Genomic DNA, 9,747 nt, shown 5'->3' with positions numbered 1-9,747 from the left:
GGCCGCGAGGGGGCAGGTGTCCGGGCAGGTCCGCGGAAACCTGTCCGACTCACACCACCTCCATCGGGTCCTCTCGCCACCCTGTGGGCCATCCCCACCCCAGCAGCTGGGGTAGCTTGCCCCTAGGGGCAAGCATCCCTCCAGCTGCAGGGAGCTGCGCTGAGGGGTCCGGGGGTCTGCGTCAGCCTTCCTCGGTGCCATCAGAAAATTGTGCTCTGCCACAGGCCTGCCTCGGCCTAGCCAGCATGGGGGAGGGGAGTGCCCTCTCCCTGCTGTCAACCAAACAGGAAACCGCAGCATCTTCAGGCCTCTGTTGATTTCCTACGGGTCTCCGCAAACTCGCCTGTGCCTTTGGCCCCGGTCCCCTGGGACAACCAAGCCTCATGACAGATCTTCAGCCAGAGGGGGATCTGAGCGTACATGGGCAGTGAGGGGAGAGCTCTCCCACCATTAGCAGCCGGGACCCCGTGGCCTACGGCCTGGTGGTCGAATCTCCCCTGCCCTGACGCGGGTCGCCTCATCGATCAGTGGAGGTCCAGGACAGATGCAGGCTTTCACCTTCCTCTGTTGGAGGGGGTTGGCCAGCCCGCCGGGTCCGACCTCCACCCCTAGCCTTGCTGGCTTGTTCTCACCAGAAGAGCACCTCCTGCCAATCTCCCCGAGGGTGGCAGGCTTGGGTCATAGAGAGTCGGAACCCACCCCCCCTTTAGGGGGGATCGGTGCCTCGCTCGGCCGGAGTTGTGGAACCCCGCCTGGGGTCGAGCGGGCAGATCCGCTCTCATCGGGGCCTCCGCCACGGAGGAGCCCGCCCGCCGCCAAAATCGGTCCGACCGCCCTGCGAGTGCCCGGGTGGTGGCCTCTGCCAGGGAGCCCATCCACGCCCCCGGCCTCTCCTCCGGTCAGCTTGCCCCGCAGCGACGCGCTGCTATTCTCCCCGAGGGTGGCGGGCTCGGGTCTGCTGCGTTCGAAACCCGGGGGCGCCGCACCCAGCCTGGCCGCCAAAGTCACCCGACCTCATGGAACTCTGGGTCGGCCCGGGCGTTCAAATCCGCTCTCATCGGGACTTCCAGGGGACCTCCGGGGAGCGAGGTCCCGGAGTCGCCCGGAATCAGTGAGGGTTGAGCAGGCTCTTTTGAGACAGCTTGCCCCGTGACCCCACAGGCGGGCCAGGCTGGCCGGAAAAACTTTGCCATTTTTCACATAGCAACCTCTAGGCGGGCCAGGCTGGCCTGAAAAACTTTGACATTTCCCCTTAGCAGGCTTCAGGCAGGACAAGTTAGCCGGAAAAAAAGGTGATATTTCCCCTTAGCAGGCTCCAGTGCGGGAAAAAAGTTGACATTTTACCCCCCAGCAGGCTCCAGTTTAGGCACTTTTCTCGGCGGAGGAACGCCTCCTGACATTCTCCCCGAGGGTGGCGGGCTCGGGTCTGCTGCGTTCGGAACCCGGGGGCGCCGCACCCAGCCTGGCCGCCAAAGTCACCCGACCTCATGGAACTCTGGGTCGGCCCGGGCGTTCAAATCCGCTCTCATCGGGACTTCCAGGGGACCTCCGGGGAGCGAGGTCCCGGAGTCGCCCGAAATCAGTGAGGGTTGAGCAGGCTCTTTTGAGACAGCTTGCCCCGCGACCTCACAGGCGGGCCAGGCTGGCCGGAAAAACTTTGCCATTTTTCACATAGCAACCTCTAGGCGGGCCAGGCTGGCCTGAAAAACTCTGACATTTCCCCTTAGCAGGCTTCAGGCAGGACAAGTTAGCCGGAAAAAAAGGTGATATTTCCCCTTAGCAGGCTCCAGTGCGGGAAAAAAGTTGACATTTTACCCCCTAGCAGGCTCCAGTTTAGGCACTTTTCTCGCCGGAGGAACGCCTCCTGACATTCTCCCCGAGGGTGGCGGGCTCGGGTCATGGACGGTCGGAACCCGGGGGCGCCGCACCCAGCCTGGCCGCCAAAGTCACCCGACCTCATGGAACTCTGGGTCGGCCCGGGCGTTCAAATCCGCTCTCATCGGGGCCTCCGCCACGGAGGAGCCCGCCCGCCGCCAAAATCGGTCCGACCGCCCTGCGAGTGCCCGGGTGGTGGCCTCTGCCAGGGAGCCCATCCACGCCCCCGGCCTCTCCTCCGGTCAGCTTGCCCCGCAGCGCCGCGCTGCTATTCTCCCCGAGGGTGGCGGGCTCGGGTCATGGACGGTCGGAACCCGGGGGCGCCGCACCCAGCCTGGCCGCCAAAGTCACCCGACCTCATGGAACTCTGGGTCGGCCCGGGCGTTCAAATCCGCTCTCATCGGGACTTCCAGGGGACCTCCGGGGAGCGAGGTCCCGGAGTCGCCCGAAATCAGTGAGGGTTGAGCAGGCTCTTTTGAGACAGCTTGCCCCGCGACCTCACAGGCGGGCCAGGCTGGCCGGAAAAACTTTGCCATTTTTCACATAGCAACCTCTAGGCGGGCCAGGCTGGCCTGAAAAACTCTGACATTTCCCCTTAGCAGGCTTCAGGCAGGACAAGTTAGCCGGAAAAAAAGGTGATATTTCCCCTTAGCAGGCTCCAGTGCGGGAAAAAAGTTGACATTTTACCCCCTAGCAGGCTCCAGTTTAGGCACTTTTCTCGCCGGAGGAACGCCTCCTGACATTCTCCCCGAGGGTGGCGGGCTCGGGTCATGGACGGTCGGAACCCGGGGGCGCCGCACCCAGCCTGGCCGCCAAAGTCACCCGACCTCATGGAACTCTGGGTCGGCCCGGGCGTTCAAATCCGCTCTCATCGGGGCCTCCGCCACGGAGGAGCCCGCCCGCCGCCAAAATCGGTCCGACCGCCCTGCGAGTGCCCGGGTGGTGGCCTCTGCCAGGGAGCCCATCCACGCCCCCGGCCTCTCCTCCGGTCAGCTTGCCCCGCAGCGCCGCGCTGCTATTCTCCCCGAGGGTGGCGGGCTCGGGTCATGGACGGTCGGAACCCGGGGGCGCCGCACCCAGCCTGGCCGCCAAAGTCACCCGACCTCATGGAACTCTGGGTCGGCCCGGGCGTTCAAATCCGCTCTCATCGGGACTTCCAGGGGACCTCCGGGGAGCGAGGTCCCGGAGTCGCCCGAAATCAGTGAGGGTTGAGCAGGCTCTTTTGAGACAGCTTGCCCCGCGACCTCACAGGCGGGCCAGGCTGGCCGGAAAAACTTTGCCATTTTTCACATAGCAACCTCTAGGCGGGCCAGGCTGGCCTGAAAAACTCTGACATTTCCCCTTAGCAGGCTTCAGGCAGGACAAGTTAGCCGGAAAAAAAGGTGATATTTCCCCTTAGCAGGCTCCAGTGCGGGAAAAAAGTTGACATTTTACCCCCTAGCAGGCTCCAGTTTAGGCACTTTTCTCACCGGAGGAACGCCTCCTGACATTCTCCCCGAGGGTGGCGGGCTCGGGTCATGGACGGTCGGAACCCGGGGGCGCCGCACCCAGCCTGGCCGCCAAAGTCACCCGACCTCATGGAACTCTGGGTCGGCCCGGGCGTTCAAATCCGCTCTCATCGGGGCCTCCGCCACGGAGGAGCCCGCCCGCCGCCAAAATCGGTCCGACCGCCCTGCGAGTGCCCGGGTGGTGGCCTCTGCCAGGGAGCCCATCCACGCCCCCGGCCTCTCCTCCGGTCAGCTTGCCCCGCAGCGCCGCGCTGCTATTCTCCCCGAGGGTGGCGGGCTCGGGTCATGGACGGTCGGAACCCGGGGGCGCCGCACCCAGCCTGGCCGCCAAAGTCACCCGACCTCATGGAACTCTGGGTCGGCCCGGGCGTTCAAATCCGCTCTCATCGGGACTTCCAGGGGACCTCCGGGGAGCGAGGTCCCGGAGTCGCCCGAAATCAGTGAGGGTTGAGCAGGCTCTTTTGAGACAGCTTGCCCCGCGACCTCACAGGCGGGCCAGGCTGGCCGGAAAAACTTTGCCATTTTTCACATAGCAACCTCTAGGCGGGCCAGGCTGGCCTGAAAAACTCTGACATTTCCCCTTAGCAGGCTTCAGGCAGGACAAGTTAGCCGGAAAAAAAGGTGATATTTCCCCTTAGCAGGCTCCAGTGCGGGAAAAAAGTTGACATTTTACCCCCTAGCAGGCTCCAGTTTAGGCACTTTTCTCGCCGGAGGAACGCCTCCTGACATTCTCCCCGAGGGTGGCGGGCTCGGGTCATGGACGGTCGGAACCCGGGGGCGCCGCACCCAGCCTGGCCGCCAAAGTCACCCGACCTCATGGAACTCTGGGTCGGCCCGGGCGTTCAAATCCGCTCTCATCGGGGCCTCCGCCACGGAGGAGCCCGCCCGCCGCCAAAATCGGTCCGACCGCCCTGCGAGTGCCCGGGTGGTGGCCTCTGCCAGGGAGCCCATCCACGCCCCCGGCCTCTCCTCCGGTCAGCTTGCCCCGCAGCGCCGCGCTGCTATTCTCCCCGAGGGTGGCGGGCTCGGGTCATGGACGGTCGGAACCCGGGGGCGCCGCACCCAGCCTGGCCGCCAAAGTCACCCGACCTCATGGAACTCTGGGTCGGCCCGGGCGTTCAAATCCGCTCTCATCGGGACTTCCAGGGGACCTCCGGGGAGCGAGGTCCCGGAGTCGCCCGAAATCAGTGAGGGTTGAGCAGGCTCTTTTGAGACAGCTTGCCCCGCGACCTCACAGGCGGGCCAGGCTGGCCGGAAAAACTTTGCCATTTTTCACATAGCAACCTCTAGGCGGGCCAGGCTGGCCTGAAAAACTCTGACATTTCCCCTTAGCAGGCTTCAGGCAGGACAAGTTAGCCGGAAAAAAAGGTGATATTTCCCCTTAGCAGGCTCCAGTGCGGGAAAAAAGTTGACATTTTACCCCCTAGCAGGCTCCAGTTTAGGCACTTTTCTCGCCGGAGGAACGCCTCCTGACATTCTCCCCGAGGGTGGCGGGCTCGGGTCATGGACGGTCGGAACCCGGGGGCGCCGCACCCAGCCTGGCCGCCAAAGTCACCCGACCTCATGGAACTCTGGGTCGGCCCGGGCGTTCAAATCCGCTCTCATCGGGGCCTCCGCCACGGAGGAGCCCGCCCGCCGCCAAAATCGGTCCGACCGCCCTGCGAGTGCCCGGGTGGTGGCCTCTGCCAGGGAGCCCATCCACGCCCCCGGCCTCTCCTCCGGTCAGCTTGCCCCGCAGCGCCGCGCTGCTATTCTCCCCGAGGGTGGCGGGCTCGGGTCATGGACGGTCGGAACCCGGGGGCGCCGCACCCAGCCTGGCCGCCAAAGTCACCCGACCTCATGGAACTCTGGGTCGGCCCGGGCGTTCAAATCCGCTCTCATCGGGACTTCCAGGGGACCTCCGGGGAGCGAGGTCCCGGAGTCGCCCGAAATCAGTGAGGGTTGAGCAGGCTCTTTTGAGACAGCTTGCCCCGCGACCTCACAGGCGGGCCAGGCTGGCCGGAAAAACTTTGCCATTTTTCACATAGCAACCTCTAGGCGGGCCAGGCTGGCCTGAAAAACTCTGACATTTCCCCTTAGCAGGCTTCAGGCAGGACAAGTTAGCCGGAAAAAAAGGTGATATTTCCCCTTAGCAGGCTCCAGTGCGGGAAAAAAGTTGACATTTTACCCCCTAGCAGGCTCCAGTTTAGGCACTTTTCTCGCCGGAGGAACGCCTCCTGACATTCTCCCCGAGGGTGGCGGGCTCGGGTCATGGACGGTCGGAACCCGGGGGCGCCGCACCCAGCCTGGCCGCCAAAGTCACCCGACCTCATGGAACTCTGGGTCGGCCCGGGCGTTCAAATCCGCTCTCATCGGGGCCTCCGCCACGGAGGAGCCCGCCCGCCGCCAAAATCGGTCCGACCGCCCTGCGAGTGCCCGGGTGGTGGCCTCTGCCAGGGAGCCCATCCACGCCCCCGGCCTCTCCTCCGGTCAGCTTGCCCCGCAGCGCCGCGCTGCTATTCTCCCCGAGGGTGGCGGGCTCGGGTCATGGACGGTCGGAACCCGGGGGCGCCGCACCCAGCCTGGCCGCCAAAGTCACCCGACCTCATGGAACTCTGGGTCGGCCCGGGCGTTCAAATCCGCTCTCATCGGGACTTCCAGGGGACCTCCGGGGAGCGAGGTCCCGGAGTCGCCCGAAATCAGTGAGGGTTGAGCAGGCTCTTTTGAGACAGCTTGCCCCGCGACCTCACAGGCGGGCCAGGCTGGCCGGAAAAACTTTGCCATTTTTCACATAGCAACCTCTAGGCGGGCCAGGCTGGCCTGAAAAACTCTGACATTTCCCCTTAGCAGGCTTCAGGCAGGACAAGTTAGCCGGAAAAAAAGGTGATATTTCCCCTTAGCAGGCTCCAGTGCTGGAAAAAAGTTGACATTTTACCCCCTAGCAGGCTCCAGTTTAGGCACTTTTCTCGCCGGAGGAACGCCTCCTGACATTCTCCCCGAGGGTGGCGGGCTCGGGTCATGGACGGTCGGAACCCGGGGGCGCCGCACCCAGCCTGGCCGCCAAAGTCACCCGACCTCATGGAACTCTGGGTCGGCCCGGGCGTTCAAATCCGCTCTCATCGGGGCCTCCGCCACGGAGGAGCCCGCCCGCCGCCAAAATCGGTCCGACCGCCCTGCGAGTGCCCGGGTGGTGGCCTCTGCCAGGGAGCCCATCCACGCCCCCGGCCTCTCCTCCGGTCAGCTTGCCCCGCAGCGCCGCGCTGCTATTCTCCCCGAGGGTGGCGGGCTCGGGTCATGGACGGTCGGAACCCGGGGGCGCCGCACCCAGCCTGGCCGCCAAAGTCACCCGACCTCATGGAACTCTGGGTCGGCCCGGGCGTTCAAATCCGCTCTCATCGGGACTTCCAGGGGACCTCCGGGGAGCGAGGTCCCGGAGTCGCCCGAAATCAGTGAGGGTTGAGCAGGCTCTTTTGAGACAGCTTGCCCCGCGACCTCACAGGCGGGCCAGGCTGGCCGGAAAAACTTTGCCATTTTTCACATAGCAACCTCTAGGCGGGCCAGGCTGGCCTGAAAAACTCTGACATTTCCCCTTAGCAGGCTTCAGGCAGGACAAGTTAGCCGGAAAAAAAGGTGATATTTCCCCTTAGCAGGCTCCAGTGCGGGAAAAAAGTTGACATTTTACCCCCTAGCAGGCTCCAGTTTAGGCACTTTTCTCGCCGGAGGAACGCCTCCTGACATTCTCCCCGAGGGTGGCGGGCTCGGGTCATGGACGGTCGGAACCCACCCCCCATTTAGGGGGGATCGGTGCCTAGCTTGTCCGAAGCTGTGGAGCCCTGCCTGGGCGCGGCCGGCCAGATCCGCTCTCATCGGAGCCTCCGGGACGGAGGACCCTGGCTGCCGCCAAACTCGATCCGACTGCCCTGCGAGTGCCCGAGTGGTGGCCTCTGCCAGGGACCTCATCCATGCCCCCGGCCTCTCCTCCGGTCAGCTTGCCCCGCACCTGGAACTCTTCTTCTCTGACTACATCCAATTCTTATGGGAGCATGGCCTCTCTGGCCTCGTGCATTGAACCCCCACCCCACCCCACGCCCCCCCCCCCCCCCCCTCCTGCCAGCTTGGCCCGCACCTGGAACTTTTCTACCCTGACTACACCCACTTCTTATGGGAGCTGGGCCTCGCTGGACTCGGGCATTGACCACACCCCCCCCCTCCTGCCAGCTTGGCCCGCACCTGGAACTCTTCTGCCTTGACTAAACCCAGTTCTTATGGGAGCTGGGCCTCGCTGGACTCGGGCATTGGCCACACCCCCCCCCCCTCCTCCTGCCAGCTTGGCCCGCACCTGGAACTTTTCTACCCTGACTACACCCACTTCTTATGGGAGCTGGGCCTCGCTGGACTCGGGCATTGACCACACCCCCCCCCCCTCCTGCCAGCTTGGCCCGCACCTGGAACTCTTCTGCCTTGACTAAACCCAGTTCTTATGGGAGCTGGGCCTCGCTGGACTCGGGCATTGGCCACACCCCCCCCCTCCTCCTGCCAGCTTGGCCCGCACCTGGAACTTTTCTACCCTGACTACACCCACTTCTTATGGGAGCTGGGCCTCGCTGGACTCGGGCATTGACCACACCCCCCCCCCTCCTGCCAGCTTGGCCCGCACCTGGAACTCTTCTGCCTTGACTAAACCCAGTTCTTATGGGAGCTGGGCCTCGCTGGACTCGGGCATTGGCCACACACCCCCCCCTCCTCCTGCCAGCTTGGCCCGCACCTGGAACTTTTCTACCCTGACTACACCCACTTCTTATGGGAGCTGGGCCTCGCTGGACTCGGGCATTGACCACACCCCCCCCCCTCCTGCCAGCTTGGCCCGCACCTGGAACTCTTCTGCCTTGACTAAACCCAGTTCTTATGGGAGCTGGGCCTCGCTGGACTCGGGCATTGGCCACACCCCCCCCCCCCCTCCTCCTGCCAGCTTGGCCCGCACCTGGAACTTTTCTACCCTGACTACACCCACTTCTTATGGGAGCTGGGCCTCGCTGGACTCGGGCATTGACCACACCCCCCCCCTCCTGCCAGCTTGGCCCGCACCTGGAACTCTTCTGCCTTGACTAAACCCAGTTCTTATGGGAGCTGGGCCTCGCTGGACTCGGGCATTGGCCACACCCCCCCCCCTCCTCCTGCCAGCTTGGCCCGCACCTGGAACTTTTCTACCCTGACTACACCCACTTCTTATGGGAGCTGGGCCTCGCTGGACTCGGGCATTGACCACACCCCCCCCCTCCTGCCAGCTTGGCCCGCACCTGGAACTCTTCTGCCTTGACTAAACCCAGTTCTTATGGGAGCTGGGCCTCGCTGGACTCGGGCATTGGCCACACCCCCCCCCCCTCCTCCTGCCAGCTTGGCCCGCACCTGGAACTTTTCTACCCTGACTACACCCACTTCTTATGGGAGCTGGGCCTCGCTGGACTCGGGCATTGACCACACCCCCCCCCTCCTGCCAGCTTGGCCCGCACCTGGAACTCTTCTGCCTTGACTAAACCCAGTTCTTATGGGAGCTGGGCCTCGCTGGACTCGGGCATTGGCCACACCCCCCTCTCCTCCTGCCAGCTTGGCCCGCACCTGGAACTCTTCTGCCCTGACTACATCCAGTTCTTATGGCAGCTGGGCCTCGCTAGCTGCGGGCATTGTCCCCCGCCTGCGCTACCGCTGCCCGCCAACGGTGGGCGCCGGTCCTCTGTTGAGCCAGCCTGACCCCCCGCGCTGCCGACGCCGGCCACCTGGGGGCGCCGGGGCTCCCGGGTGCCGGGCTGCCCAGCGCTACCACCGCCCGCCACCAGGGGGCGCCGGTCGTCCTGAGAGCTGGCCTGACCCCCCCTGTGCTACCTCCGCATGCCACCGGGGGGCGCCGGGGCTCCCGGATGCCGGGCCACCCTGCGCTACCGCCGCCCACCGCCGGATGGCGCCAGTCCTCCTGAGAGCCCCGGCGCCCCCCGGTGGCAGGTGGCGGTAGCGCGTGGGGCAGGCTAGCTCTCGGGAGGACCGGCGCCCCCTTGTGGAGGGGGGTGGCAGGCGAGCTGGATGACACTATTCGAACTCGAATATTAGGTATCTGATCATCTCTGCATTCATCTGCAGATCAGATCCACCAGGATGGATTTTCAGATCTGCAGACAATTGTCTGATCTGCAGATGAATGTCTGTTAAACAAGGTGTGTATGATGATCTGCAGTGCAGATATCATAGACTATGAATGCAATTTGCAGGAACGGATCTTTTGCAGATACTGATCTGTTGTGTCTGTACAGCATCTTTGTGTGCAGCATCTTGCAAAGATTTTTATCTGATGGGGAGTGCAGCTCCATAGAATAGACTGTGTAGAGTATGGCTC

Source organism: Hyperolius riggenbachi, chromosome 11, assembly GCF_040937935.1.
Source record: "Hyperolius riggenbachi isolate aHypRig1 chromosome 11, aHypRig1.pri, whole genome shotgun sequence".
Lineage (NCBI taxonomy): Eukaryota > Metazoa > Chordata > Amphibia > Anura > Hyperoliidae > Hyperolius > Hyperolius riggenbachi.
The sequence above is the reverse complement of the archived record's forward strand: the minus strand, read 5'-3'. Positions refer to the sequence as shown.